At 43.8% G+C, this 18,692-nt stretch overlaps 1 long non-coding RNA gene across 1 annotated transcript; it reads right to left on the reverse strand.

The window, feature by feature from the left end:
* Positions 1-10,613: 10,613 nt before the first annotated feature.
* On the reverse strand, positions 10,614-16,215 carry LOC124013751. The gene is made up of 3 exons (XR_006834922.1): positions 15,794-16,215; positions 15,233-15,619; positions 10,614-10,757 (listed from the first exon to the last, which is right to left on the reverse strand). It is a non-coding gene; the product is annotated as an uncharacterized LOC124013751 (long non-coding RNA).
* Between the last annotated feature and the right edge of the window lie 2,477 nt (positions 16,216-18,692).

The raw sequence follows: 18,692 nt of genomic DNA on the forward strand, positions 1-18,692 counted from the left end.
TTGGTTATCCAATTGAATGTGTTCACACATATACAGTGCCTTGCGAAAGTATTCGGCCCCCTTGAACTTTGTGACCTTTTGCCACATTTCAGGCTTCAAACATAAATATATAAAACTGTATTTTTTTGTGAAGAATCAACAACAAGTGGGACCCAATCATGAAGTGGAACGACATTTATTGGATATTTCAAACTTTTTTAACAATCAAAAACTGAAAAATTGGGCGTGCAAAATTATTCAACCCCTTAAGTTAATACTTTGTAGCGCCACCTTTTGCTCCGATTACAGCTGTAAGTCGCTTGGGGTATGTCTCTATCAGTTTTGCACATCGAGAGACTGAATTTTTTTCCTATTCATCCTTGCAAAACAACTCGACCTCAGTGAGGTTGGATGGAGAGCATTTGTGAACAGCAGTTTTCAGTTCTTTCCACCGACTCTTGATTGGATTCAGGTCTGGACTTTTCCATTCTAACACCTGGATATGTTTATTTTTGAACCATTCCATTGTAGATTTTGCTTTATGTTTTGGATCATTTTCTTGTTGGAAGACAAATCTCCGTCCCAGTCTCAGGTCTTTTGCAGACTCCATCAGGTTTTCTTCCAGAATGGTCCTGTATTTGGCTCCATCCATCTTCCCATCAATTTCAACCATCTTCCCTGTCCCTGCTGAAGAAAAGCAGGCCCAAACCATAATGCTGCCACCACCATGTTTGACAGTGGGGATGTTGTATTCAGGGTGATGAGCTGTGTTGCTTTTACGCCAAACATAACGTTTTGCATTGTTGCCAAAAAGTTCAATTTTGGTTTCATCTGACCAGAGCACCTTCTTCCACATGTTTGGTGTGTCTCCCAGGTGGCTTGTGGCAAACTTTAAACAACACTTTTTATGGATATCTTTAAGAAATGGCTTTCTTCTTGCCACTCTTCCATAAAGGCCAGATTTGTGCAATATATGACTGATTGTTGTCCTATGGACAGAGTGTCCCACCTCAGCTGTAGATCTCTGCAGTTCATCCAGAGTGATCATGGGCCTCTTGGCTGCATCTCTGATCAGTCTTCTCCTTGTATAGTTTAGAGGGACGGCCAGGTCTTGGTAGATTTGCAGTGGTCTGATACTCCTTCCATTTCAATATTATCGCTTGCACAGTGCTCCTTGGGATGTTTAAAGCTTGGGAAATTTTTGTATCCAAATCCGGCTTTAAACTTCTTCACAACAGTATCTCGGACCTGCCTGGTGTGTTCCTTGTTCTTCATGATGCTCTCTGCGCTTTTAACAGACTTCTGAGACTATCACAGTGCAGGTGCATTTATACGGAGACTTGATTACACACAGGTGGATTGTATTTATCATCATTAGTCATTTAGGTCAACATTGGATCATTCAGAGATCCTCACTGAACTTCTGGTGAGAGTTTGCTGCCTTGAAAGTAAAGGGGCTGAATCATTTTGCACGCCCAATTTTTCAGTTTTTGATTTGTTAAAAAAGTTTGAACTATCCAATAAATGTTGTTCCACTTCATGATTGTGTCCCACTTGTTGTTGATTCTTCACAAAAAAATACAGTTTTATATCTTTATGTTTGAAGCCTGAAATGTGGCAAAAGGTCGCAAAGTTCAAGGGGGCCGAATACTTTTGCAAGGCATTGTAAATACGTAGGCATTGATGTCTGATATGGATTTCACATTTAAAAAACATATACAGTAGATGAGCTGGTTAAGAAGCTGAGATTTAAAGTTTGCTTTTTCTACAAACAGATTGTGCGTTTCTCTAAGCAGTAGGAAGCATATTATTCAATTAACTTGTTTCTGTTCTTGATTATGGTAATATTTTTTATCAAACTGCAGCTGCTACTATTCTTGAACATTTGGATGCCAACTACCATAGTGCCCTTTGTTTTGTTCCATGTGATTGTTTTGATACTCATCACTGCATCCTGTATCATCAGAAGGTTGGCTGGACTACGCTAAAGACCAGTATCTCTACATTACTCCCTTTTTGTTTACATGGCTCTACTTCATAAACTTCTGTCTTATCTAACTGTGCTGTTGACGGAGTTGCCTAACCCGTTCACAGGATTGGTTAACTCTTGCGGTTCCTAGGGTCTCCACCTAGCTAGGTAAAAATGCTTTTAGTTTTAAAGCACTGCATTGCTGGAACAAAATTCAAAATACAATTATCTTAATGTTCTGGTGCCATTTGGGCAGTTTAGAGTATTTATTGGGGACATATTTGTGGAGGAATATTTCTGTGTGATTTACTTGTGCTTCCCATGACTGTTTTTGTATACAGTGGGGCAAAAAAGTATTTAGTCAGCCACTTAAAAGGATGAGAGGCCTGTAATTGTCATCATAGGTACACTTCAACTATGACAGACAAAATGAGAAACAAAAATCCAGAAAATCACATTGTAGGATTTTTTATGAATTTATTTGCAAATTATGGTGGAAAATAAGTATTTGGTCACCTACAAACAAGCAAGATTTCTGGCTCTCACAGACCTGTAACTTCTTCTTTAAGAGGCTCCTCTGTCCTCCACTCGTTACCTGTTGTAATGGCACCTGTTTGAACTTGTTAACAATATAAAAGACACCTGTCCATAACCTCAAACAGTCTCACTCCAAACTTCACTATGCTGGGCAGACTGGCGGCGCTGGGCAGACGGGTGGCTCAGGCGGCGCTGTGCAGACGGGTGGCTCAGGCAGTACTGGGCAGACGGGAAGCTCAGATGGCGCTGGGCAGAAGAGCTGTCAAAGGACACCAGAAACAAAATTGTAGACCTGCACCAGGCTGGGAAGACTGAATCTGCAATAGGTAAGCAGTTTGGTTAGCAGCTTGGTTTGGCCACTCCTCCCCCCCCCCCATTTTATGTTGAACATGTTTTGGATATTGTTGTAATCCACTCTTATTTTGGGCGAGTCTTCCAAAGATTTCCATTGGGAATTGTTTGTCTGTTGCCGCCAACAGAGGGCGGAGTGCAGCGGTTTGCTTTGTCTCCCCTCTCAGAACCAATTTATGCATGATCCAAAAATGTGGTTGGAGGCGCCATATGGATGGTCTGATGCAAATGTGGATTCTCTGGAGGCAGAGACAAATTGAGCTCTGTACCGCATCGCCATGCGCTTCTCAAATTTTGTAACAATGAGGAGGGCTTGGTATAGCTCCGCATTGACATGACAGTAGGTGTGTGCAGGAGGTCCTGTATAAACACACCCTCACTTCCTTGACATCTTGCTTCACAACAGCTCTGCGCTGCTTGGCGAAGCACAATAAGTATTAATGCCCTAAATGCTGCACGGCCAATGCAGATATCAGATTGACCATGGAGCCTCTTTAATGAGTGGAATACGCCTGTGACAACTTTAACCGATTCCTCCTGTCTCCATCTTATTTCTTCTGATTAACAGGTATGTAGTGTACACAATGATATTAATTATAGGACATTTTAGTTTAAATGGTTATCTGAGTGATACAATATAAGTGTGTAAATTTATAATGTTTAAGTATGTAAATTGATCGCATGAAAACTGTTAGCGATCTCACTATAGAGATGAATGGGTTTGCGGCTAAGCTAGGCTAGCCATTAGAAAAAATGGCCCCTGCTAATATTCTGTTTTGAACTTGTTGATTTATAGCTCTAAGATTATATTGTGGTTTCTTTTCTACTTAATGTATATTGTAAAGGCCCTGATATCTTCCCAACAAAGTGTGATATATTACAAAGTTGTAGGTTTAGAGAGAAACTAAATATGCTAACCTAATGGCGCTAACACCAGCCTGTTAAGCTAGGCCGGACATGTTACATTTTTAACAATGCTTTTTTTTCTGATGAATCAGTTGATTGCATCCACCACGGAGTCCAGTTTCATAATATTACCATATGTCCCAGTTTAGTGGCTAGCTGGCTCAGTATTGAGATGGCTGGACTGGTTTATGGATGGATTTAGCTATTAAAAAGGTTAAATATATTTATCTTTTTTACAGAGGTTATTGTTGAGGTGCTTGCACAGCCATCATTGCCATCTCATGTACCTGACACTGCTGACACATCAAAGGTCAAAAATCTGTCACGGATTCCCCCGGTACTGCTGCTCATTCTGTTCACCAGCTCAGGATGTCTACGTCACCGCCTTCTAGGCGTCACTGAACTGGACCATTACCACCAACTCTGGACTGTCTTGTCTCATTATGCACACACGGTTCCCATTCCCCCTGATTAGTATGCGTATATATGTGCCGTCTGTTCCTCATTGTCCTTGTTGATTATTGTTCCCATGTTCGTTAGTCTGAGTACCTGTGCTCTGTTGTATCGGCTTGCATGTTACCGTGTCATTAAGGGTCTCGTCCCATGTATTTCTTAGAGGTTAACACCTCGGTCTTTGTTTTGGGTTACAGCCTTGTTATATACACGTGTTTGTCTTGGGCTTCGACCCTGTCATGTTCATGACAGACGCTATTTTGGGAAGAGAAATAAAAAAACATATTTTCATATTCCTGCGCCTGTCTCCTATCATTATACAACGTGACAGTATCTCAAACTTTCTTCACGATCTTAAATAAGCATGCCCCATTCAAACAATTCAGAACCAGGAACAGATCTAGCCCGTGGTTCACTCCAGACCTGACTGCCCTTGACCAGCACAAAAACATCCTGTGGCGTACTGCATTAGCATAGAATAGCCCCCACAATATGCAACTTTTTGGGGAAGTTAGGAACCAATATACACAGGCAGTTAGGAAAGCAAAGGCTAGCTTTTTCAAACAGAAATTTGGATCCTGAAGCACAAACTCCAAAACGTTCTGGGACACTGGAAAGTCCATGGAGAATAAGAGCAGCTCCTCCCAGCTGCCCACTGCTCTGAGGCTAGGAAACACTGTCAACACCGATAAATCCACGATAATTGAGAATTTCAACAAGCATTTTTCTACGGCTTGCCATGCTTTACACCTGGCCACCCCTACCCTGGGCAACAGCTCTGCACCACAGCGACTTGCCCAAGCCTCCCCCATTTCTCCTTCACCCAAATCCAAATAGCTGATGTAGAGAAAGAGCTGCAAAATCTGGACCCCTACAAATCTGCAAGGCTAGACCATCTAGACCCTCTTTCTAAAATTATCAGCTGACAATATTGCAACCACTATTACTAGCCTGTTCAACCTCTTTTATATCGTCTGAGATCCCCAAAGATTGGAAATCTGCCCCTTTTCAAAGGGGGAGACACTCTAGACCCAAACTACTACAGACCTATATCTATCCTACCCTGCCTTTCTAAGGTCTTTGAAAGCCAAGCTAACAAACAGATCACCGACCACTTCGAATCCCACCGTACCTTCTCCGCTATGCAATCTGGTTTCCGAGCTGGTCATGGGTGCACTTCAGCCACGCTCAAGGTCCTAAACGATATCATAACCTCCATCGATAAGAGAAAATACTGTGCAGCTGTATTCATAGACCTGGCCAAGGCTTTCGACTCTGTCAATCACCATATTCTTATCGGCAGACTTAACCTCTTCAACCTATGGGGGCGCTATGTCATTATTGGATAAAAAGACGTGCCCGTTTTAAGCGCAATATTTTGTCACGGAAAGATGCTCGACTATGCATGGAATTGACAGCCTTGGAAAAAGAAAACTCTGACGTTTCCAAAACTGCAAATATATTATTTGTGAGTGCCCCAGAACTAATGCTACAGGCGAAACCAAGATGAAACTTCAAACAGGAAATGAACAGGATTTTTGACGCTGTGTTTACTAACGTCTCCTTATATGGCTGTGAATATGCTGTGAACGAGCTTATGCGCTCTGCCGTTCATCCAAGATGTCTGCAGCATTGTGGCGTATTTGTAGGCATATCATTGGAAGATTGGCCATAAGAGACTACATTTGCCAGGGGGCCGTCCGGTGCCCTTTGTCTAAATCGGTGCGTAATTCCCAGTGGCAACCATTGTATCTTGCGTTACAGAAGGAGACTCATACTTCCAGGAACGATACATCATTGAAGAGATATGTGAAAAACACCTTGAGGATTGGTTCTAAACAACGTTTGCCATGTTTCAGTCGATATTATGGAGTTAATTTGGAAAAAAGTTTGGCGTTTGGATAACTGAATTTTCGTTTTTGTTTGGTAGCCAAACGTGACGCACCAAACGGACCGATTTCTCCTACACAAAAAATCTTTCAGGAAAAACTGAACATTTGCTATCTAACTGAGAGTCTCCTCATTGAAAACATCCGAAGTTCTTCAAATGTAAATGATTTATTGAATGTTATTGCTGGTTTTTGTGAAAATGTGGCCTGCTAATGCTAACGCTAAATGCTAATGCTAAATGCTAATGCTAAATGCTAGTTTGCTATGGTAGAGAAGCATATTTTTGAAAATCTGAGATGACAGTGTTGTTAACAAAAGGCTAAGCATGAGAGCTAGCATATTGATTTCATTTCATTTGTGATTTTCATGAATAGTTAACGTTGCGTTATGGTAATGGACTTGAGGCTGTAGTCATGATCCCGGATCCGGGTTGGCTCGACGCAAGAAGTTAACAGCCTTGGTTTCTCAAATGACTGCCTCACCTGGTTCACCAACTACTTCTCAGACAGAGTTCAGTGTGTCAAATCGGAGGGCCTGTTGTCCAGACCTCTAGCAGTCTCTATGGGGGTACCACAGGGTTCAATCCTCAGGCCGACTATTTTCTCTGTGTACATCAATTATGTCACTCTTGCTGCTGGTGATTCTCTGATCCACCTCTACGCAAACGACACCATTCTGTATACTTTTGGCCCTTCTTTGGACACTGTGTTAACTAACCTCCAGACAAGCTTCAATGCCATACAACTCTCCTTCTGTTGCCTCCAACTGCTCTTAAATGCAAGTAAGACTAAATGCATGCTCTTCAACCGATCGCTACCAGCACATGCCCCCCCCCCCCCATCCAGCATCACTACTCTGGACGGTAATGACTTAGAATATGTGGACAACTACAAATACCTAGGTGTCTGGTTAGACTGTAAACTCTCCTTCCAGACTCACATTAAGCGTCTCCAATCCAAAATTAAATGTATAATCGGCATCCTATTTCACAACAAAGCATCCTTCACTCATGCTGCCAAACATACCCTCGTAAAACGGACTATCCTACCGATCCTTGACTTCGGTGATACAAAATTGCCTCCAACACTCTACTCAACAAATTGGTGCAGTCTATCACAGTGCCATCCGTTTTGTCGGATGGCACTGTGATAGACTGCACCAATTTGTTGAGTAGAGTGTTGGAGGCAATTTTGGAGCTGGAGACTGATATCTCCCTCATTAACTTTAAGCACCAGCTGTCAGAGCCGCTCACAGATCACTGCACATGTACATAGCCCATCTGTAAATAGCCCATCCAACTACCTCATCCCCATACCGTTATTTTGCTCCTTTGCACCCCAGTATCTGTACTTGCACATTAATCTTCTGCACACCTATCACTCCAGTGTTTAATTGCTCAATAGTAATTATTTGGCCACTATGGCCTATTTATTGCTTTACCTCCCTTATCTTACCTCATTTGCACACACTTTATATATACTTTGTTCCTATTGTGTTATTGACTGTATGTTTGTTGATTCCATGTGTAACTCTGTTTGTGCCGGACTGCTTTGCTTTATCTTGGCCAGGTCGCAGTTGTAAATGAGAACTTGTTCTCAACTAGCCTACCTGGTTAAATAAAGGTGAAATAATAAAAGGATGTTGGGTAGAAAAGTTCAACTGTACTTTGGAGTTAACACACACACCACTTTCTGTAAGGGCACACAGCAACATGTCTAGTAACCTTAGTGCTGAACATACACCCCACATCAGAGCTGATACCATGGTCTCCATCAGAGACCTCCCACTGCTGCAGTGTCAGGAGTTCAAGATACAATGATGTCAGGTAGGTGACAGCACATCTGACGTCAGCTACAATAACCTATGCAAACAGATTGAAAAGGGAGTAAAAGAGAACCACAGTGAAGGTCAGATCATCAGAGGTGTGTTCCGCCTCATAAAACATGTCCACTTCAAAGACATTCTGATCAAATACGATATGACTGTCGCAGAGCTAAAAAGTTTCCTCCTGTCTCACCTAGAAGAGAAGAGCAGCACTGAACTTTTCCAGCAGCTGATGTGTATCAAGTGGCACGACCATGATATATCCCAGCAGTTCCTCTACAGAATGACTGGACTAAAGCAGAAGGTGGTTTTTATCAAAACAGGCTAAGACGCACATGAGGTAGGATGCACACACTGTCCAGGGCATGTTTCTCCATACAGTCTCCCAGGGCCTCGGGCACCTAGCACAGCGACATCTGTCGAGTTGAGATCCCTCCTCTTAGACAATACTGTTTCCGACAAATCCCTCCTGAGGCATGTGATCACAAGTGATGAGAGTGAGAGACAACGTTCAGCTGGAGAACGGGAGAGGAAGGAGTTAATGTGAGCTCAGTGCTCAGGTTGGCCTTAACCAACTTTATTGACTTCCTGAAACAACAACAGTCCCAGCCACAGTTTGTGACAGCAACAGTTTCAGCCACAGCTCCAGAGACTGCCACAGTTCAAGAGAAGAGGGATGCAGTCCCACTGTCCGAAGTGTGAAGGACAATGTGTCACAATGTGTAGCCATTGTTTTGTCTGTGGAGAAGATGGGCACCGAGCTGTGAGTTGCCTGAAGAAGCCCAAGTTTCAGGGAAACGGGCACAGGTCATTGCAGAGGGACAACCAGTAACTGGCCCCAATAGACAGTCCTATGCTGTTAGTGCTCACATCACCAAAACCAGTTCAAGTTCGCTCCAATAGCGCAGCTCCTCAACACTTACAGTGGCTTGCAAAAGTATTCACCCCCCTTGGCATTTTTTCCTATTTTGTTGCCTTACAACCTGGAACTGTAGATTTTTGGGGCAGGGGGTTATATAATTTGATTTGGACAACATGCCTACCACATTGAAGATGCTAAATATTTTTCTTGTGAAACAAACAAGAAATAAGACACAAAACAGAACATGAGCATGCATAACTATTCACACCCCCAAAAGTCAATACTCTGTAGAGCCACCTTTTGCAGCAAGTACAGCTGTAGTTCTCTTGGGTTACATGTATAAGCTTGGCGCATCTAGCCACTGGGATATTTGCTCATTATTCAAGACAAAATTGCCCCAGCTCCTTCAAGTTAGCTGGGTTCCGCTGCTGTACAGCTATCTTTAAGTCATACCACAGATTCTCAATTGGATTGAGGCCTGGGCTTTGACTAGGCCATTCCAAGACATTTAAATGTTTCCCTTTAATCCACTCGAGTGTTGCTTTAGCAGTATGCTCAGGGTCATGGTCCTGCTGGAAGGTGAACCTCCGTCCCAGTCTCAAATCTCTGGGAGACTGAAACATATTTCCCTCAAGAATTTCCCTGTATTTAGCGCCATCCATCATTCCTTGACCAGTTTCCCAGTCTCTGCCAATGAAAAACATGCTGCCACCACCATGCTTCACTGTGGGGATGATGTTCTCGGGGGAGATGGGGTGTTAGGTTTGCTCCAGACATAGTGTTTTCCTTGATGAGACTAAAATTGAGCTTTTTGGCCATCTGACCAGAGTACCTTCTTCCATATGTTTGGGGAGTCTCCCACATGCCTTTTGGTGAACACAAAACGTGTTTACTTATTATTTTCTTTAAGCAATGTATTTTCTCTGGCCACTTTTCCATAAAGCCCAGCTCTGTGGAGTGTACAGTTTAAAGTGGTCCTATGGACAGATACTCCAATCTCCACTGTGGCGCTTTGCAGTTCCTTCAGGGTTATCTTTGGTCTCTTTGTTGCCTCTCTGATTAATGCCCTCCTTGCCTGGTCAGAGTTTGGTGGGCGGCCCTCTCTTGGCAGGTTTGTTGTGGTGCCATCTTCTTTCTATTTTTAAATAATGGATTTGATGGTGCTCCGCAGGATGTTCAAAGTTTCTGATATCTTTTGTTTTATAACCCAACCCTGATCTGTACTTCTCCACAACTTTGTCCCTGACCTGTTTGGAGAGCTCCTTGGTCTTCATGGTGCCGCTTGCTTGGTGGTGCCCCTTGCTTAGTGGTGTTGCAGACTCTGTGGCCTTTCAGAACGTGTGTATACATACTGAGATCATGTGATACTTAGATTGCACATAGGTGGACTTTATTTAACCAATTATGTAACATCTGAAGGTAATTGGTTGCACCAGATCTTATTTAGGGGCTTCATAGCAGAAGGGGTGAATACATATGCACGCACCACTTTTACAAAGTTTTTTTTTCACTTCACCAATTTGGACTATGTTGTGTATGTCCATTACATGAAATCCAAATAAAAATCCACTTACATTACAGGCAATGCAACAAAATAGGAAAACAAGCCAAGGGGGATGAATACTTTTGCAAGGCACTCTACCAGTCCCTGTCCCTTCCACCCAAAGGAGAGTGGGCCAGCTTGTCTGGGACAAATACCTTCTCAAATATAACATGAATAGCTATCCTGTGAGTGTTTAACTTGACACTGGCACCCAAGTGAGCATCCTCAACAACATCCGGAGAGCAAAATACTTACCCAGTGTTGAAGTCATTCCCCTAGATGAGAACATCGACCCTCAAAACCTCTGGAGAAAGATCAGCTGGAGCCACCCGGAGAAAGAACAGCAAGAGCTGATGAAGAACATGGTGTTCGAAGAGTCTGCAGCCTTCGCACGTGGAGATGAAGACATCGGGTGTATTCCCAGTCCACAGATGGCCATCAACCTGAAGGATGACATCCATGTTCAGAGAGGGTATACCTCTGTTCCTAAGCCACTTTACAAAGAGGTTATATATCTATATGTGTATATAAATATATGTATGTATGTGTCACGTTCTAACCTTAGTTCCTTTGTTTGGTCTTTGTTTTAGTATGGTCAGGGCGTGAGTTGGGGTGGACAGTCCATGTTCTTTTTTCTATGATTTGGGATTTCTGTGTTTGGCCTGGTATGGTTCTCAATCAGAGGCAGCTTTTAATCGTTGTCCCTAATTGAGAACCATACTTAGGTAGCCTATGTTCACCCTTGAATTGTGGGTGATTATTTTCTGTTGAGTGTTTGCATTCTGCACCAGACAGAACTGTTTCGTTCGTTCACGTTGTTGTTTTTGTTCAGTGTTCAATTTCTTTATTAAAAATATGGACACTTAGCACGCTGCGCATTGGTCCTCACCTATGTATGTATGTATGTATGTATGTATGTATGTATGTATGTATGTATGTATGTATGTATGTATGTATGTATGTATGTATGTATGTATGTATGTATGTATGTATGTATGTATGTATGTATGTATGTATGTATGTATGTATGTATGTATGTATGTATGTATGTATGTATGTATGGCAAAGAAGGGGGTCGAGTGATAAGTGGCAGATATGTGAGAGCAGAACTAATAAACGGGCTCTGCCCGATCACTAAAATGGCCACCCCTGTCAGAACTACAGATCACAAACTGGCCGACCGCCAAAACTACAAGTCCCAGAAGCAAGGGGAACCCTCAGAAGGTGGAGCCGACTCACAGATAAAGGGTCAAGAAAAACCAGGAAGAGGAAGAGGGAGTGCTGGAAGGAGCTATGAACAATAGAGAAAGAGACTATAGAGATTGGCTGGATTTACTGTGTATGAGCTGGATTGTTATGGATTTACCTGTTGGCGTTTGGACCTGGACCTACCGAGAACCCGATTCGTGTACCGAACCCTGCTATCCTTGACCTCGCCTACGGCCTGGATGGACCAGGACGGAGAAACAAACACACAGGTACTGTCCTGTTCGAAAGAACTCTCATTCTTGGGTGATTTGGTGACAGTTTACCACTTAGTTTGTGACAAACGCTCCTAACATTGAAGAGGTTTGCCACAGTATGTATCCAAATCACTGTACTCTGCACCTGTTGTGTGTATCCACAAGAAAGATGGGACCCTACAACTGTGCATCAACTACAGGCTACTCAATCGAAAGACCATACCAGACTGGCAACCTCTGCCTCAGATTCAAGATATAACCAATATCCTAGGAGGCAACAACTGGTTATCCATCCTTTGGTTGTAGGGAAGGCCTACAACCAAAGCTTCATGGCAGAAGGCTCCCACCATCTCACCGCCTTCATTACAACGTGGGGACTATCAGTGGGTGAGGATCCTCTTTGAGGTGACGAACACTTCTGCAACATTTCAGAGGAGCATGGAGGAGATGCTGGACTGGCTTTTTCCCTGACCTGGATGAAGTTCTCTGCAACACCAAGTCCTTTGAAGATCATGTGGATTGAATGCGGGGAGTTCTGATTGCGCTACAATGCCATGGGGTGACCCCCAGCACCATAAGAGGTTTTTGCAAAATGCTGGGATTCCTAAACTACTATCGAAACTACATCCAGAACTTCTCCAGAGGAGCAAAACTACTCTATGAACTACTCCAACTGAAAAGTCACACAGCAGAAGTGTCAGCTGGCAATCCATACAAGGAGAAGAGGAAAGGTGCCAATTTTCCATCCAGAACTCCAGTGAGATGGATAGAGGAACACCACACTGTCCTTGAGAGGCTCATCAACACCCTATAGAATCCACCTGTACTGGCCTATCTTAAAACTTTGACCAACCCATCACACTCTACACCAACGTCTCAGAACAAGTTATTGAGGCCTCCCGAGTGGCACTGTGGTCTAAAGGCACTGCATTGCAGTGCTAGCTGTGCCCCTAGAGATTATTGGTTTGAGTCCAGGCTCTGTTGCAGCCGGGCGACCCATGGGGAGGGGCACAATTGACACAGCATCGTTCAGGTTAGGGGAGGATTTGGCGGCAGGGATGTCCTTGTCCCATCGCGCACTGGCGACTCCTGTGGCGTGCCTGACTCAGTGCACGCTGACACAGTCGCCAGGTGTATGGTGTTTCCTCCGACACATTGATGCGACTGGCTTCCAGGTTTAGTGGGCATTGTGTCAAGAAGCATTGCGGCTTGGTTGGGTTATGTTTCGGGGGACGCACGGCTCTCGGCCTTCTCCTCTCCCGAGTCCATACGGGAGTTGCAGTGATGAGACAAGACTGCAACTACCAATTGGAAAGAAAAAGATAAAGAACAAGGTCTCTGCGCTGTCGTTACCAGTGGGGGTCTCCAAGTCGTTGGGTATGGTTCAAGAACCCTCACTCCGACAAACTAAAGTGGACAGTGTGTGAGAAGTTCAGTGACTACCTCTTCTACGCCCCACATTTCAACATCTAGACGGACAACAACCCGCTGACATACTGTACGTCATGAGCACAGCCAAGCTGAATGCAGTGGGCCACAGATGGGTTGGAGAACTCACTGACTTCCACTTCAACATCAGATACAGACCAGACAAAGTCCATGACGACACAGACATCCTCTTTCGTCATCCCCTGGATATGGCAGAATGCACCAAAAGGCTGCCAGGTGAAGTGCCCTGGCCCCCCCAATGGTGGAACAAACTCCCTCACGACGCCAGGACAGCGGAGTCAATCACCACCTTCCGGAGACACCTGAAACCCCACCTCTTTAAGGAATACCTAGGATAGGATAAGTAATCCCTCTCACCCCCCCCCCCTAAGTTTTAGATGCACTATTGTTAAGTGACTGTCCCACTGGATGTCATAAGGTGAATGCACCAATTTGTAAGTCGCTCTGGATAAGAGCGTCTGCTAAACGACTTAAATGTAAATGTAAATGTAAGTGGTCCGTGCAACATGGGAAGGGAGCCAAGCAGCAAAAAGGAAAGATGTGACTTGGATGGCGGCCCTCAACACCACCCCAGCGAACCCTTGTCAAATAAAATCAAGCTTTTATACAGCACATTTCAGACATGGAATCCAATGCAATGTGCTTTACAGGTACAAAACAATACAAAACTAATTAAACAAAGCTGAAATATTTACTACACAACCAACCTAAACATAAACTGAACAACTAAAAAGCACCCTGAGGAAAAGCAAAGCTAAAAAGTCTTAAGATCTCTGTTAAATATGTCCACAGCTTCGGCCTCCCCCTGGTTCTCTGGCAGGCTATTCCAGTGGCTGGGTCATAATAACTAAAGGCTGCTTCTCCATGCCTCTTGTTCCCAGGCTTTAGGATAGTTCAAATGCCAGTACCAGAGGACCTGCGGGACCTAGTGGGTACATAACTTAATAAAAGCATGTCTGACATGTATTGGGGTGCACAATTGTGGATTGATTTAAAAGCAATCGAAGAATCCTAAAATGAATTCTAAAACTCACAGGCAGCCAGTGCAAAGACCTTAAAACTGGTGTAATGTGTGCTCTACCTCTGGTCTTGGTCAGTACCCGTGCTGCAGCATTCTGTATGTTTTGTAGTTGACCAATGGCTTTCTTGGGTAGACCAGACGAGAGCATTACAGTAGTCAAGCCTGATTGTAAATTAAAGGAACCATCAACAGTCAACCACCAACCACAACGAGCTACAAAGGGCTCAGAGTCCATCCAGCCATCGGGGAGCTCATGAGGTTGAAAGAGACAAACAGAACCCTGCCCAGTGATGCCAGAAGAGTGAGTGGCCAAACCAGGAAACTAATGCATGAGTGAGGAAATCTGTACATCGACAATGGAATCCTGTACCGGAAGACCAATCAAAGAAGGCAGCTTGTCCTACCTGTCAATTACAAGCAGACGGTCTTGAAGTACTGTAGGAACAGAGAGGGTCCTCATCCTGGCAAAGGTAAGGTTCTAAGGCATGAGATGAGGAGGGATATAGAGGAGCATGTTACAGAGGTGTCCCTATGTCAACCAGAAGTCACACATGTAAGAGCAACCATGGGCAGTATCACATCACGTTCCCCTTCTGGAACTGGCCTCTATGGACGACATACGCCTGGAATCCAGCAGAGGTGGTTTTGAATACATCCTGGTGGTTGTAGACTACTTCGCAAGGTTGGCTCAAGCTTATCCGACAACAAAAACACAAAAAGTCCGGAAGAACAGCGCCTGAAAGAATCTTCAATGACTTCATACCAAGGTTTGGATACCCTTTTGAAGCTCCACCACAACCAGGGTAGAGCATTTGAGAACACATTTTTCAAAACACTTCAGCAACGGACGTGAGTGGGTCACTCGAGAGCATCACTGTACCATCCCCAGGGCAACCCAGCGGAGAGATTCAACAGAACTTTGCTCCAGATGCTGTGAACGCTTGAGGAGAAGTAAGGATGATACTCAAGTCCACAGGATACTCACCCTTGTATCTGTTCTACGGTCGCCATCCGCGCCTGCCAGTAGACCTGCTGTTTGCTGACCTGCTGTCTCAAATGCTGAGAGAAAGACTGAAACATACAGAATAGCATCCAAGAACAGCAAGCAGTCAAGTGCAAGAGGGAGAAGGTACAGACAGATTAAAAGTGTCGTCCTCCGGTGATCAAATCCTTGTCCAGAACCTGAACAAAAGAGGTGGTCCGGGAAAACTAAAGTCCTACTGGGAGAGAACCGTTTACGTTGTCAAAGAGCAAGTGTGTGACAACCCTGTGTACAAAGTAAGTTCAGAGTCTGGTGGCATGAAGATCCACACTCTACATGGAAAACTGCTCCACCTTGCTAATGACCTACCTGTTGACTTACCTGCACAGCCTGCTCGGTCGCAGTCAACGAAGACACCACCCAGAGAGAAAAGGAGGAGAAACAGAAACATGAGAGTCAGATGGGAAAGGGAGACAACACAGAAAAGTCTTACAACAGAAAATGAAAGCACACACTATTGGCTGAGGATACCTGCAAGGAGAGAAGAGAGAACAGAACACTCACCAACCTACCAGTGGACTGCAGATTTATCCAATCCGTAGAAGAGCATCCGGAGAAATCATAACTACCCGAATCAATGCACCTGTAAGAGAAACAAAACAAGCGAAACCAGAGGACCAACCTGAGGAGAGAGAATCAGAGGAAGAATACTCACCTGTTGAGCGAGCAATGCCCAGAGAGCAACCGTGGAGAATATACCCGACCTATACAGGAAGACAGTCTAACAACGACACTCAGACTTACCCAGTCAGAAGACCTACGTGAGACCACACACTCACATACCAGTTTCTAGGCCAGCCATCATTCCAACCACACACAGAAGGTAATACTGTCAGGGTTTATGGGGCACCGCCTATGCCATTTTGGGGATTCCCGTCTCACTATATCCAACCACCTGCGACACCCTATTCACCTTCATACTTACCATCAACACCTTACAACACCTTACACTTCCCCTATACACCTGAGTATACCTAGCATTCGGCACACCTTCCTAATATTGAGTTGCACCCCCCCCACACTTTTTTCCTCAGAACAGCCTCAATTCGTTGGGGCATGCACTCTACAAGGTGTCAGAAGTGTTCCACAGGGATGCTAGCCCATGTTGACTCCAATGCTTCCCAAAGTTGTGTCAAATTGGCTGGATGTCCTTTGAATGTTGAACACTTCGTTACACACAAACCGGTGCTCCTGGCACCTACAACCATACCCTGTTCCAAGGCACTTAAATTTTTTGTCTTGCCCATTCACCCTCTGAATGGTACACATACACAGTCCATGTCAGATTGTGCGGCAGGTACAGGTAGCCTAGTGATTAGAGCGTTGGGCCAGTAACCGAAAGGTTGCTGGATCGAATTCCCGAGCTGACAAGGTAAAAACATATCGTTCTGCTCCTGAACAAGACAGTTAACCCACTGTTCCTAGGCCGTCGTTGTAAATAAGAATTTGTTCTTAACGGACTTGCCTAGTCAAATAAAATAAAATGTCTCAAGGCTTAACAATCCTTCTTTAACCTGTCTCCTCCGCTTCATCTACACTGATTGAAGTACCATCAATAAGGTGTCATAGCTTTCACCTGGTCGTTCTGTCGGTCGTCATTGTAAGTAGGCCGTCATTATAAATAAGAATTTGTTCTTAACTGACTTGCCTAGTTAAATAAATAAAATTAAATGTCATGGATTTCCATTGTAAATTGGTTATGCCTGTTGCCGCCAGCAGGGGGCGAGGTAGGAGCGTAAGTGCAGCGGTTTGTGACGTCTCCCCTCTAACACTAGAGGAAGACGATTCTGATAACTTTAACCGTTTCCTCCTGTCTCCCTTTTTATTTATTTTGTTTAACAGAAACACAACATTATCTGTACATTACTCCCTGACACCTGGGACCTGTAATATGCTCCCGACAAGTATGGACCGTTCTGCAGATCAATATTATAAAATGTGTGTGTGTGTTAGGCTTGGGCGGTATCCATATTTTCATATTGTCTGGTATTCCCAGCATTGCACACAAGAGGGCACTAGAAATGCAAGAAAAGCCCATTGGGCCTCTATTACCAGAATCCAGAATGCTAAGAAAATTTGCACAAACTAATAGCGAAATCACATAGCTATAGAAAAATGCTACGGGGCGAAAACGAACAGAAACTAATTGAAAAGACAGGCAAATCCAACTGATAAAGTTATACGAGCATAGCTAGTAGCTACCAAATGTAATTTATGGTGAGTATGAACATTTTTACAAGCGAAAGTGAACGAGACAAATTGTGCAAATGAACAAAGTTGGGATGAATAACTTTCCTGAAGGAAGAGCAGCATGTGTACTCGGAGCAGAGCGGAGAAGAATGGAGAAGACAAAAAAAATCTAGTAAGAAGCAAGGGAAAAAATGGCAGAGGTGCAGACAACTCATCCAGAGCTATGTGACTTCTGGCTGAAAATCATTATAAGATATCTGATGGCAAACATTTAGTTGTGAATTGCGTACAAGTGTAACTTCATCACCTCATGTGCGCCGCACAGCAGAGTCTCGCCACTAGATATAGAACGACATGAACTCACCAGCTCCCGCCATCTCCCATTCTGCTGTTTACAAACAAACGCGACTGACTCAACTGTTTTGGGGCACTATGGTCAGCTTCATAATGTAAAATAATGTGACTGGTGAAATGAAGAACACAATCTGCTTCATCTCCTAACGTATTGCACAAGTTGACTACAGGTATTAACTTAAAAAGTAGCTACAAATGTTCAAATGTATTGAAAAAAGTTTTCCAAATACCCCGGTACACGGTACACCACCCAAGCCTAGTGTGTGCAATTCATGGGATCACCCGTACATAAAATGTATGCACGCATGACTGTAAGTTGATTTGGATGAAAGCATCTGCTAAATGGCATGTGTGTGTGACATTGACCTAGAGGTGTGTACTGTAGCAGAGAGAGAGAGAATATATCCAGGAAACGCATGTATGAGAAATGATTGGCCAGATTCTGGGTTAGCAGTAAGAAGACGGGTTCAGGATGGGTGGTGCAAACAGGGTTTGCATCCCAAATGGCACCCTATCTCCTACATGGCTCTACCATTTGGGACGTAAAGGCTTCTTCTGTTGGGAAAGTTAGTTATCAACTTCAGAGCACAAACAAGCTTACATCACAGAGTAACCTTGTTGGGAATATTTGAATCATTTTCATTTGAAATGGAACCGATTTGAATGGAGCTATTTATAGTAGTAAAATAAAAGGGCCGTACCGCCACTGGTCCGTGTAACGCTTATCAGTCTAATGATCCAACACACTTGTTAAATTTGAATAATTTCACTCCCAGGTCTTTTCACAGTAAAATAGTTTCTTAATTTGGTTGAGCGTGCTCATAACGCACCATGGTTATTTTAATAGAGTGCATGCCTA

This window comes from Oncorhynchus gorbuscha, linkage group LG25 (assembly GCF_021184085.1).
Source record: "Oncorhynchus gorbuscha isolate QuinsamMale2020 ecotype Even-year linkage group LG25, OgorEven_v1.0, whole genome shotgun sequence".
In the NCBI taxonomy this organism is placed as follows: domain Eukaryota; kingdom Metazoa; phylum Chordata; class Actinopteri; order Salmoniformes; family Salmonidae; genus Oncorhynchus; species Oncorhynchus gorbuscha.